This window comes from Anopheles arabiensis, chromosome 2, assembly GCF_016920715.1.
Source record: "Anopheles arabiensis isolate DONGOLA chromosome 2, AaraD3, whole genome shotgun sequence".
NCBI lineage: Eukaryota > Metazoa > Arthropoda > Insecta > Diptera > Culicidae > Anopheles > Anopheles arabiensis.
The window spans coordinates 68,025,468-68,039,857 of NC_053517.1; the positions used below are offsets into that span (position 1 = coordinate 68,025,468).

General features: G+C 46.0%; 1 pseudogene; it reads right to left on the reverse strand.

Moving 5' to 3' along the window:
• LOC120893713 overlaps nt 1-1,429 on the reverse strand; it is a 1,881-nt pseudogene extending 452 nt beyond the window's left edge.
• Nucleotides 1,430-14,390: the final 12,961 nt, after the last annotated feature.

The window sequence follows — 14,390 nt, forward strand, 5'->3', positions numbered from 1 at the left end:
AACAGAGCAAAGCGCATAGATTCTCTCTAAAAAATTGGCATCAAATACTCATGTAGAAAAATTAAAATAAGAAGTTTTTGTTAATATTGAAGTTTTCATCTTACTGGTGACACACGGGTCATTAAAATGTGTTGTCCTTAGGACATATTATTGTCAGAAGACGTTCATAACGTCTATATAAAAAGCGGTTGAAAAGCGGTAAGCGGTATCCTTACATCCTTACCTGGGTTGTTTCCTTTTCCTCAAGAGTGAATACTTTAGAATCCACGAAATTGAATCTAGGGACCAAATACAGTGCGGCTGGGAACAATTGACTTTATTTAACAGGTTCAACCGGTTCATCAAACCGTTTAATAATGGTGTCACAAACCGATTGTTCTTCAAAAGTTTTAATTCACGAACACCGTTTAGCTATAAGATATAAAACACCGAAAACGGCTGATGCAAAGTTTGCATCAGCTTGGTTGCCTTGTAGAATGGTCTGAAGGCCTCCTCGTATTCTTTTACCATGTTCCATGAATCATCATCAATCACTGGGTAGGAATAAAAAGTAGAGTTTGAATTTTTGCTAATTAACATTTTAATAAATATAACGCATAAAACAAACAATAACATTTCAATAATTTTAGATAGAGATTGGTTTAAAACCATGAGGAAGGAGGAAGATTCTGAACTGATCGATGGGATGGGTAACATTGTTGGTACTATTTTTAAGCGACTGAACTACACTGCATGGCGAAAACATGAATGATTGTATCCGAAGTGAACAGATGTGCAGCTGAATGTATGTTGTGTGTTCAAGATCTAGATTAACTGTGCAATTTTTGGTTGTGGTAAAGAAGAATATTTTCTATCCGAAGTGGACAGATGTGTTTAGTATGATTTTGGTAAAGTACATTCAACAAAATTACTTAGTTCGGGTTACTGCTCTCCAAGTGTCGTAAAAAACTGCTCGAGTTTGCCTATGAACCGCACCATTGTATATTTTCCACCCCAGCGCGTAGGCGACCACAGTGGAGGACGCTTTTACTTGTGGCAGTCGAAAAAGGGATTATATTTTACTTTCCACTACATGATTTAAAACTAACTGCAGTGTATGAATAGAAAAACGTGTTATGGTAAATTGTTCAAAAAGCTCTCCCATTAAGGCTTCCATGAAGCTATCTTCAGTTGTAGGGTCCTCATCGTCGATCATCCCATGAAATTGCGCCTGAACCGCAACTAACTGCTGTTGCAATTGTTTCTCAGCTGCTAGCATATTTGCGCCATTGTCGGTTGTTATCCAAAAAATCTGTTCCAACTTTAATTTCTAGCGTTTTAACGCATCTAGTTTTAATTCTGTTTTTAATTAATTTGGCGGTCTGGCTTTCGTTAACTTCTAGCATTGCTGTAAAATTACAATAACAAGGGTAACATAACAAAATTACAGTCCAACAGTAGTACCTTTTGACGTATATATATACAGATTTTTTTTGTAAATTGACTTACTTACCCAAGGTACGACACCCCATTACGCCGTTCAGCTCGTATTAAGCATTCACTCCTAGTACATGCCTGTTTTAACGTACGGTGGTATCCACCTTCAAACATACAAGTTTCTCGCACATTTCTTTAGCGAGACTATCCATTACACGTAACGTAACCGCTCGGACGTGTGTTTTAATGTTCTCGCGATTTATAACTATACCTAGTGCATCACAACACACACCCTAAACCTTCCGGAAAGCCAGGCCATTTGAAACAACTATAGGGGAGGTTAGTGACTGTAACTAGTTCCACAATAGCGTGAAACATACATGCCTATTATATTGCGTTCGGCATTTGGGAAGATTCACTCGCACGTTCATAATGTTCATTTTCGTATCGTTTTGCTAGCGACGTTCCGCTTCGAGTAACTCATCGGCAGATTAGAGTCGACGAAGTAAAAATCGGTACCGTATTGCTCGAACAGGAAGGTGCATTCGAGAGATTTTCGGTTGACAGCTCAAGCTGTCGGAAACGCGTAAATTTAACCTCACAAAGACTTTAAGCCACTGTCTACGTGTGTAATTAAGTTTAACATAAGTTTATCAACACTCTCATCATTCATATTTACCCCATTTCCAACAAAATTACGGAAAAACATGCTTTTAAAAAAGTGCTGAATCCGTTTGTTTACACTCACTCCGAACGCCGGTTGCTTCGACCAACTGTCAAACACACATATCCCGCTGCGCAAAGCGATGGAAGAAATCATGGCGTTCGGAGAATTTTCTCATGCCATCTTTTTCCCTCCAACAGCAAATTTGTCAAGCAGCTCGACGAGCTATCCCGCTGTGCAAAGCGACGGAAGAAATTTGTTATTTGTTATTTGTTATTTATTAATTAAAATTCAACGGACCGCAAGTGGCCCACTTGAAGCGAATTCATTTACATTCATTCATTATAACATAGTCACATTTCGGTCATTTATTTGTCACGCTTAGTCTTAAGTAACATAATTAACATGTAAAAGGTCGCACGACACGAATATTATTTAACAATGCGGTGCGCGACATGTCAGGTTGATGACGATCACAAATAACATTAAACTCACAGCACATACGAATAAACGGATCAGAGGAGCCAAAGCGAGTGCGGCGTTCCTCCACGTCAAGTAGCGATCTAGCTCGGAGCGATCTCGGCGGGACATACATGGTGACCCTCGAAAGAAGCGCGGGCGTGTCGATCCGATTGTCAAGAAGTCCCGCGACAAACAACCTCTGAGCGTTGCAGTTCCGCTGCTTCAGCGTCTCGATGCCAAGCAACGCACAGCGTCCCTCATAGTCAAGTTGGACATTCCAGGAGCGCAAAGCGAACCGCGTGAATTTGCGCTGGATCGACTCTAAACGAGCTAGGGGGCGAGCCGCTGTAGGCCACCATACTACTGAAGCGTATTCTAACACTGGTCGCACCAAAGCACAGTATAGCGTCTTGATGCAGATCGGGTCAGTGATGTCTCGTGCTATTTGTTTTAGTAAGCCGATCAATTGGTTACCCTTAGTGACAACGTGCTCTAGCTGGTCGTGGAAGCTCAAGGAACTTTTCGTCAAGGAGCACTCCTAGATCCGTGACACAGCTTTTGCGACCAATGGTAGATCCATTTAACGCATAGTCATACACTAAGGGGCACCGCTTTCTCGCAAACGTAACGACAACACACTTCTCGACGCACAATTCAAGACCATTCAAAGAGCACCATGACTGGAAGGCACTTAGAGTGGCTTGAAGGCGGAGTTGGTCTGACCGGTCACGGATAGGCAGGAACAGCTTCGCGTCGTCTGCATACAGTAGGTGGCCGTCAGGAGGGAGCAACCGTGTTACGTCATTCAGGAAAATGACAAACAGCAGCGGTCCAAGGTTACTCCCCTGCGGCACCCCCGAAGAAGCATCGATACGACGCGACGTATGGGGTCCCATCTTCACGCAGTATGTGCGACCAGCAAGATAGGAGCGCATCCAGGCCAGCAGCTGCACAGGCAGACCAAGCGTTTCGAGCTTTGCGAGCAGCAAGGCGTGCGGAACGCTATCGAAGGCAGCCTTGATGTCCGTGTAGACTGCGTCGATCTGCGAGCCGGCATCGATGGTCCTGTGGCAGAGGCTAACGAACTCAACCAGGTTGGTGGTGGTTGAACGCTGAGGGACAAATCCATGTTGAGCTGTGCTAATGTAGTTTGAGGCAGCTGCGAGGAGTGGTTCGTACACCAGGAGCTCGAAGACCTTAGCGCAGGCACAAAGCGATGTAATGCCACGGTAATTACATGCATTTGATTTGTCCCCCTTTTTGTGCAATGGAACAAGCCACGAAGTTTTCCAGCAGGCAGGATAGATGCCCGAACGCAGCGAGTCGCGAAAAATCGAGGCCATGATAGGCGCGATTGTTGTTGCCACAACGCTTAAGCGTGGAAGCCGGGATCCCGTCGGGCCCTGGTGCAAACGAAGATTTCAGCCTGTCAATCGCTTTCGAGACTGAATACTCATCGATGATCGGCAAGTTTGGGGCCATAGCATCCACCGGTACGTTTGATAATGCGTGGGCAATCTGCCTCTCATCAGTTACAGCTGGAAGGAAGGTGGCGGCAAAGCGCGAGGCAAAAATATCACATACTGCAGACGGATTGTTGCCGTTGCGCCCGTTGTAACTGACGGAGCTAGGAAAACCAGAGGATTTCCGACGATTGTTTGCGAAGTTCCACAGTACACGTGAATTGCCGCGGCAGCGCAAAACCGTACGCCGTACGTGCCCCAGGTAGCGGAACCTGTTATAGCGCCGATAGAGAGAGTGCGCAGTATTATAGTTGCGCAATGCAGCGGGACACCTACGCAACAAATAATCGCGATACGCGGCAGCTTTAGCCGTTTTGAGCCTGCGCAGCGTTCTGTCACCCCAAGGGGGCCTCGTTTAGGTCGTTTCACTGGCGTGCATTCATTCAGGGCTTGCAACATGAACCGCTCAAAATCTTTCACAGCGAGGTCAAGAGTGGCGTAACGGGAACAATCGAAGACATTCGCGAACGAGGCGATCATCGGCAGGAGCCTGTTAAAGTCCGTCCGCGCGTAGTCAAGGCGTGATGTTAGCGCAGGAACGGCTGATTCCTCTCGTGGTAGCGGAATGGCCAACTCAAGCGCAGGGTGATAGGTGTCGTTCAGCGTGTGTTCTCCCAATTGTGGTGATGTTAGTGTTTGAGCCTGTGATGTTGATGCGTGTGCCGGTGCGTGATAGACAGTGGATGTTGGTGTGCGAGGCATCGATCGGCGATCGATGACAACAGGTGTGCGTGTGAGAGAACGGCGTTTGATGGTGATTGGTGACGATGAGTGTCCATGCTCTCGTTGACGGGATTGTACAAATTCACGTACACCAATACCTACAGGCCAGGACGATGGGGCGAGTGCTGCGTCACGAAGGGCGGCCGGTACTCTCACTTTGAAAGAAAGCCAGTTTACGCAGTCAACACTGACTCCCTTCCTCAGCAAGCAGTATGCTACGACGTCATCGGTGGCTAAACGAAGTTTAAACCATAAACCATCAAATCATGGCATTCAGAGAATTTTCTCATGCCTTCTTTTTCCTTCCAACGGCAAATTTGTCAAGCAGCTCGTCGAGCTACCCGTCCCTGGCTCCGCCTCATACCCCTCGCCTAAGCGCGCTGTCGAAGGTTTGGATGTGTTGGTGCGTCAGACGGCCAATCGCTGTCAGACGTCGTCCGTGCTTTTTCCCTCCATAGCGCTATCTCTTTCTCCCGTGTGGACAATGCTTATGAGTTGCTGTGGCGCTTTATAAAAGCCGTTAACAAACATTGCGGCGATGAAGTTGCATTTTCACAAATCAAACCAAAAATCGCAATGAGTTCAAACGCTGCAATGTAAAATTGACTAAGGAATCGCTAGCTCACGCAGGAGGGTTTGCTGTGCAACGCGCAGAACTCTAATTCGCATTAACACGTTCAGCATGGCACTGTTTTTCATCAGCTTTCCGTTCCGCCGGCATCTAGAACGCAAGCTGATTGTGAAACCAGCATACTGGAAAGATCCTGGGGCCTGCCATCGAACTGGACGTGTTAAGCATTAAGCATAACTTTGTAACACTAACTTGCTTTCGTATGGTGTAGATTACACAGATATGCTGAGCCGTCTACGCATCGGTTTGAGCGTGCATGTGTGTGCAAAACTGTCGCCGAATGTATGCTCTTCGGGAATATTATGATCCATCGGTCAAAGAAAAGAAGATGTTCATGACAGCGGCGGATTAGGGGAATCGGGGGTCGTAGATGGAAAGACGAGTTGAGGCCCCTGTAAATGGTAACTGATGACCGGGAGGAGGGGTACTGGCACACAGCTGTTGTGAGATTGAACAGTATGCTTAAATTGCCGGCGGGGAGGGGTTGGCCATGGGACCTCTACGATCATCAGTCACAGGCCCTAAAATTGTTGCCGGCATGAGGAGAGGAGGGGGAAGGGGGGGAGAGGAGTGCAAATAGTTCTCCAGCCACGGGGCTCCAACTTCCATCTTTCAGGGGGGAATACTCGCCCTGTCGCTAATACTCTGCCCACTTGTAGACATACGGCATACTACATGCGATAGATCTTCGGCGACCGCCTAGTCCGCCTACCGTTAGATCCGCCGCTGGTTCATGACGGTGTTTTTTTTTATTGTGGAGGTGCATCCGTCCTCCTGCCTGCAGCGTATGCATCGGGCAGGAGACAGTGTGGCAGTATGCAAGCTGTCCGATGGATAGGAGCGGTCCCGCGGCACCGCCATATTTCCTCGCATCTGCATGCCCGTCGTGGGATAGGCTTCTTCACCCTCGATTGGCAAGAATCGAATGGTCTCATCAGCAGTGGCACGAAATACAATAAACCATCAATACACCGATAACACTTTAAATCCCAAACCAGCTGCTCCCGCATCGTCTCAAGGTCACACACAAACTAATAAATGCTAACACCCACCAATAACAATACACAACCACAATGCACATATAAATATCCACGCATACACCATAACACCCAATCCGCTGGCGGCGGAAGGCACGGGGTGAAACTCAATTAAGGCAAGGCAGGGGGAAGAAGGGAGAGAAAGCGGACGAAAGAATGGGCGCCAATATTTTTGAAATTTTTGGCCGTTTTTATTATGCACCGCCGCCTAAATTAGTTTGTCCATTTTGCCAACAAAGGGCGCCAAACCTGCGCAGGCCTGCGTAGGAATCGCTGAAGTCCCGCGCGGGAATGCGCTAGCTAGCGCAGATTTTGCCCCATCTTCTGCACAGGAAACTGCTCGAATTTGCGCAGCGAGTGTGAAAAACCGCGATAAAAAGCATCAAAGCAAAGCCAAACATCATGGATTCATCCTCAAACGCCATTGATGACGATCCATTCTAAAAGATACATCACCAGATGCAGACCATCTGTACCGCCGGTTTCAATCGTATGCGCGATCTGTGGGACGAAATGTTCGACACCAACCTGTGTTTGGCCTTTGCAAGCAGCTGCCGGACCACATGACGGCGTTTTTCGAGGAGGTGTATCAGGAGAGTCCGGGCCGGGAGCGCTTCGTGGCCTAAATAGCCGAGCTGAGGTAGGAGGCGCTGGATTTGCTGCGCCTGATGGTAGAGCAGCAGCAGGGTAGGGATCGAATACCGCCCGCTGTTCGACCAGCTTTCCGCACTGGACGCGAGCCTCGATCAGATGAAGCAAAAGCTAAGCCAGCGGCACGAAATCATTGACGTGTATCTGCTCGAGATGGAAACGCTGTGTGAAGGAAGGGATTTTGTGTATGCCCCAATTGTCTCAATTCGTGTTTAATCCCTTTTTTCACACCCTTCTCCTCCCATCTAGAACTTAGCAAAAAAAACACAGACACTGTCGAAGGACCCACTGCCATCACGAAGGAGCAACAGCGGCTGCTAAACGCTCCCAAGTTCCCACCGACGTGCAAAAAAATGCACGGGCTGCGCATGCTGCACGAGGAGATGGCGGCGAAGCACGAAAGCTTGAAGCAGCACATTGACAATACGCGCCACAAGCTGGAGCGGCTGTGGCAGTGTCTCGAACCCAATCTGGATTTCGTGAAAAAGTTCGGAAAGCTTACCACCCCGCCGTGCAAAGCTACGGAAGAAATCATGGAATTCGGCTAATTTTCTCATGCCTTCTTTTTCCCTCCTACGGCAAATTTTTGAAGCAGGAAATGGTGCAAAATCTGCGCTGGCTAGCGCAGTTTTTGGCCCGTTTCCCGCGCGGGACTTCAGCGATTCCTACGCAAGCCTGCGCAGGTTTGGCGCCCTTTGTTGGCGAAATGGACGAACTATTTTAGGCGGCGGTGCAAAATAAAAACGGCCAAAAATTTCAAAAATATTGACGCCCATTCTTTCGTCCGCTTTCTCTCCCTCCTTCCCCCTGCCAGGCCTTACTTGAGTTTCACCCCGTGCCTTCCGCCGCCAGCGGATTGGGTGTTATGGTGTATGCGTGGATATTTATATGTGCATTGTGGTTGTGTATTGTTATTGGTGGGTGTTAGCATTTATTAGTTTGTGTGTGACCTTGAGACAATGCGGGAGCAGCTGGTTTGGGATTTAAAGTGTTATCGGTGTATTGATGGTTTATTGTATTTCGTGCCACTGCTGATGAGACCATTCGATTCTTGCCAATCGAGGGTGAAGAAGCCTATCCCACGACGACGGGCATGCAGATGCGAGGAAATATGGCGGTGCCGCGGGACCGCTCCTATCCATCGGACAGCTTGCATACTGCCACACTGTCTCCTGCCCGATGCATACGCTGCAGGCAGGAGGACGGATGCACCTCCACAATAAAAAAAAACACCGTCATGAACCAGCGGCGGATCTAACGGTAGGCGGACTAGGCGGTCGCCGAAGATCTATCGCATGTAGTATGCCGTATGTCTACAAGTGGGCAGAGTATTAGCGACAGGGCCCCCCTGAAAGATGGAAGTTGGAGCCCCGTGGCTGGAGAACTATTTGCACTCCTCTCCCCCCCCCCTTCCCCCTCCTCTCCTCATGCCGGCAACAATTTTAGGGCCTGTGACTGATGATCGTAGAGGTCCCATGGCCAACCCCCCTCCCCGCCGGCAATTTAAGCATACTGTTCAATCTCACAACAGCTGTGTGCCAGTACCCCCTCCTCCCGGTCATCAGTTACCATTTACAGGGGCCTCAACTCGTCTTTCCATCTACGACCCCCGATTCCCCCTAATCCGCCGCTGTCATGAACATCTTCTTTTCTTTGACCGATGGATCATAATATTCCCGAAGAGCATACATTCGGCGACAGTTTTGCACACACATGCACGCTCAAACCGATGCGTAGACGGCTCAGCATATCTGTGTAATCTACACCATACGAAAGCAAGTTAGTGTTACAAAGTTATGCTTAATGCTTAACACGTCCAGTTCGATGGCAGGCCCCAGGATCTTTCCAGTATGCTGGTTTCACAATCAGCTTGCGTTCTAGATGCCGGCGGAACGGAAAGCTGATGAAAAACAGTGCCATGCTGAACGTGTTAATGCGAATTAGAGTTCTGCGCGTTGCACAGCAAACCCTCCTGCGTGAGCTAGCGATTCCTTAGTCAATTTTACATTGCAGCGTTTGAACTCATTGCGATTTTTTGGTTTGATTTGTGAAAATGCAACTTCATCGCCGCAATGTTTGTTAACGGCTTTTTATAAAGCGCCACAGCAACTCATAAGCATTGTCCACACGGGAGAAAGAGATAGCGCTATGGAGGGAAAAAGCACGGACGACGGCTGACAGCGATTGGCCGTCTGACGCACCAACACATCCAAATCTTCGACAGCGCGCTTAGGCGAGGGGTATGAGGCGGAGCCAGGGACGGGTAGCTCGACGAGCTGCTTGACAAATTTGCCGTCCCGCAAGACAAAATCGAGCAGTTTTGTAGCTCTGATTTCGATCGCTGTCCGCCAAAAGCGATCGAAAAAGCGAGCAGAAATGTCAGGGAAAACGCTTGGATTCCGATCGAAGAAATATTTCAATCCAAAAATTTCAGCATTGAAAATTTCGAAATATATCATTTATAAATTTGCAACAATTTTGAATGCGAAATATTTCACAGCTATGAGCTGCTATCGCGAAAGAATTGGTTTAAAATTAACAGTCGTTAAAAATTAACCAGAGTCGTTAAAAATTGCTAGAATTTGGCATCGCGAACGCATTGAGTTCATTTGTTAATTTTAACGACTGGTCCATGCCGAATTTTTTCCCCATGTTTGCCTATATGCGATATCGAGCAGTTGTTAACTGTTTTGACGGTCGTTTATATTTACAGGAATGAACAACAAATGAACTCGGTTAAACCAAAATGAACTTTAAACGACTGTTAAAATGTGTTCATTTATTCGCGATGCCAGCTATCGGCTGTGAAATATGTTTGGAGTTTGAGTTTGAGAAGTTTTCGATCGCTTTGCGCAGCGGGATTGGAAGGAAAGAAGGCATCAGAAAAATCTCTCCATGATTTCTTCCGTCGCTTTGCGCAGCGGGTATGATGTATGGTTAGAACGAGAGTGATATATTTATCGATTAACAACTATTGCGAAGGATTGGGATGTAAGGAAAAATGAATTATGATGATTCGGCTGTGATCGGTGCGATTGTCCAATTCGCATACGTATGCATTACTGCAGTTACGGTTGTCGCCTTGTGTTTTAGTCGATGTCGCTCGTTGTTGCTACCGGTGTTGCTGCACATAAAGTGCTGACCGCTAATTCGGTGGAGCACCTTAAGTGCTGACTGTTGACGCACATAAAGTGCTTGGCGTTAACTCGCGCTGGCTAAAAGTGAACTTACACAATTACACATGTGTGAATGTGTGAGTGCAAAAACTGTGTAGAAAGAAAAACACGCTCCCCAATGATACATTTTGGACCTAGTTTGAACAAAAACTGGGCTGTCTTACTCTATTTTCTATACCCCACCTGCTTGCACTCATTCGCGAGCGTTAAAATATACTCTCTCGATTTCATGGTCTCGCAAATTGCCTGCTGCTGTAAGAATGTATGAGTGAATATGCAGCGCTTTTCTTTATGTTTTTTTTTTATCCCCCCTCGTTCGTACTCCTCAAGCGATTCAAAATGCTGCGAATTAGTAAGAAAAATAGAATATGAAGTAGCCTTCTACTTCCTGTTCTACTTTGAATGCTTTAATTCAGAAAAATGTAGAACATGTAGGTTCCAGGAAAGAGCAAAAATATAGGTTCTCGAGTGTACACACACACGCGACGACTCACTCACGCTTACGTTCTCTGTTCTACGCCCCTCCCTCACTCGCCCCACAGCTTTATTTTTAGATCATCACTTCCATCGACGACGGTCGTTGTGACGGTGTGTGTCGTCGCGTGTGTGTTGTCGATTTGGTCAGACAAACTTTTTCTTTCACACCAAAATCTCTGACTTGGACAGTCGGCGTTCCGATTTAACCATCGCGACTTTGATCAGAGCGCGTGGTTAAAACGACCTTTTGTATTGTGTTGTACGTAGCGTGCGCGCCAAAATTTTAAGAGTGCGCGGAGAGTGAATGTGGTTTTTTGGGGGTGGGGGAATGAGATACAGAGACAAATTTCGCTGCACATTAACACATACATTCTCACTGCACGGGTTGAACTGCGAATACTTAGTTCTGAGATTATATACTCGAGCGCTCGCCCATGAGTGCAAGCAAGCGCGGTATAGAGGATAGAGGGAGAAAAACGATTATATTGCTCAAGGCTTTCTACTTTTGTTCCGTTGGGCACTAGAAAAACCGTGACGTCAGGCCGGCAGTCAAAATGTTGGACTGTGTTCATTTATAAGATTATTTTATTCACTAATTAATTATATATTATTTTAATGGGCGGTGGTAGTAAATGTAGTAGCCACGGATATACCGACGAGAATATTTTGGTGTTGATCGACGAACAATCCATATCACCGGTGATTAGCTATGGGGTAAGCCGCATATGTGTGCATTTTCATGCTGTACTATCAAACAGCCCTTCGGCACCGGGGATACCGTGTGACGAAACCGTTAAAAACTAGCTTGAAGCTGGGCTAGCTTGTGATGAAATCTCTCCCGACGAAGGATTGCGCTAGCTATTTTGTACCCCGGCTGCTGACAATCCAGGAACGGCAGCCCAGGATTTGGTAAGAGGCAAACAGGGCTGTTGGATTTTGAGATAGGCAGAACACACCCTTAAGTTAGACAATGAATGAATAACGTCTACGCATCGGTAAAACGACGATTAGACAGAAATCCCATTTAAACTAGAATCCAGTAGGAATGGTGCCTACGCAACGAGAATTGAAGAAGAAAATGTATGTATCGCTAACGGAGCACGTAGGCTCCTGATAAGAAATTCCCCAGAAATAACACATAAATGAAATTAGAATTCAAGTGAAATTTACTAAGTTTTTACTTAAAGTTTTCGGTGAGCAATGTTTTTAATGCAAAGTTCGATTCTCCTTAAGAGCGGCAAGACCCTTTACGTAAATTCCGTAGTTAGCTTCGGGGTGCTAGCCTGTTTCAAGGCCTTTGGTCGGGAATACCGCTTCCCCACAATACAGTCCACGAGACGGAGAAGGCCGTTTGAACATACAAGGGCATCAACGCCTATCGAGTGCAATTGCATGAAGAGTGCCTGCTGTGTGCATATGAAACTCATCGCTAACAAGCATTTGGTTTATCGGACGGAGGCAAATAATTATCTAAGCCAGAAGCTACGGCGGCATACCGAGTGGTCTCGTTTTCTTTGACGGCTGCTGGAACAAAATTGCAAAAAGATGTCTGTTGAAATGCAGCATTTGCGCAATCAGTTGTATGTGGCCTACGATAGCAATATAGAAATAGAGTCGGCGCTGAAGAAGCGCTATCTGACGTTCGAATGCGAAAAGAAGCAGCAGGCACTTGTAGAAGTTGTATTGCGCTAGCCAAGAAGTGAGCATGCGGCAGATATGTGCCATGAGCTGTTGAAGGGTCGGAAAGAAATTTATTTTGTATCGAGCTCCACCTTTCGATATGTTGTTATAGTTATATAATACATCTTTTTAATATAATAGCAGAGTCAAGTCATATACATTATCAACAATATATCATTGCCAAACGCGGAATCGTACACGGACGCAACGCCGCAGCTGACCCTCAGCTTTGCGGTTGGATTTGTTACTCGTGATGTTAGATGTGTTCCACGTTTTTACATACTCTCTTACGGTGCGTATCGATGTGGTGCACGCTCACCACTAATTGATATTTCAATTTATCATGCATGCTATTCAATTTTGAGATAGGCAGAACACACTCTTAAGTTAGGCAATTATTTAATAACGTCCATGCATTGGCAACACGCATGACATCAATTTTCTTTTTAGACATAAATCCCATTTAAACTAGAATCCAGTTGAAATAGTATAAATGCAACGAGAATTAAAGAAGAAAATGTATGTATCGCAACGGAGCACGTAGGCTCCTGATAAGAACACCCCAGATATCACAAATAAATCGAGTTAGAATTCCAGTGTACCAAACATAGTTCTTTCTCCAAGTTTTTGGCGAGCTCTTATTGGGAAGTTCGATTCTTATTCCGGGTGACAAGACCTCTTTGGCAATTCCGTAGTTAGCTAGGCGGAAGTTTGCTTCGGAGTGCTAGCCTTTTTAAGGCTTTTGCTCGGGAGTACTGCTTTCTCACTTAATACATTCCAATAGACGTAATAGGCCGTAGAAACCTAAACATGCCTTTGCAGAAATCTTATGAAGTATACCGGTGAAGTATGCCGTTGGAAGAAAAAGTACTAAATTTAGATTCTGCCAACGATGGATCGTTTTGGACGAATGGATTATTTTTGCGGTGAAATCTCACATCGCCTCCTAGTTTAAAAGTGTACCAACATACACACATCGATAACGTTAATCGGCATCGTAGGTATTAAGATTACATAAACTCAACGAACTACATGTCCGTCGTTCCTCTAAGTATTATTTTTTGGCGCGGAGTGAAACCTTCCAAAGGCACCCATGATCTCCAACCTACCGTCCATATCGTGGGTAGTTTGGGATTCATTGATTGTAATCTATCTGTATTACAGTTAACTTATGATCTATTCGACCTCACTAAAACACTCCGCGTACTTGTTAGCTTCCTCCTGAAGATTTGTGTGAGGGTCTTATTTGATCTTTTGTACCTTCTTCGCGCTGATACTCATGCCTGTCAAAGAAGTTCGTAAAAAGAAAAAAAAAATAGAAAAAAGAGAGTTCCATTTCGAGATCACTGTTGCCTCATCAAGGTTTCATCTCCTGGCTCGTCTTTTCTGATATCCATGCTTGTGCCACTACGTTCCTTCCTTCGTCGGTTTATGCTTCTCATTAGGCTTTCATTAGTATGCGGCCAGATGAGAATGAGATTTTTATCCTTGATGTGCACGTTTTATGTATCTTGAGCGTCTAATTATTCTTTCGGCGTCAAGGCATTCTAGTTACCTAGAATGCCCTCCCCCTTCCTGCTTTGACATGCATCATCATCCGCCCAAGGGGTTGGGACTGGACCCGTGTACCCATGCTTGGATATTTGATGACACATGTTACCACTCGGCACGTAAAGGACGTGTCAGGATAGGAGTTGGATAGGAGAGCCTGTGTTAGCCTTCTTAGAGGCTTCGGAACCTTCCCTGTTGCCAAGAATTTACTGTTCTGGTGCAATTAGTTGATTATCTTTCTCATCCTATTCTGCGCTTTTGGATCTTGCTGTGTTGTGTTTTGCGTTTGCGACTAGTGCTCTCTTTGGCTTCATTGTTAGATTTCATTATCAGAAATCGCAAACAAACTATCACTCTCTGATTTGCGAATGATTTTATGACTTCTGCTGGTGCATCGAC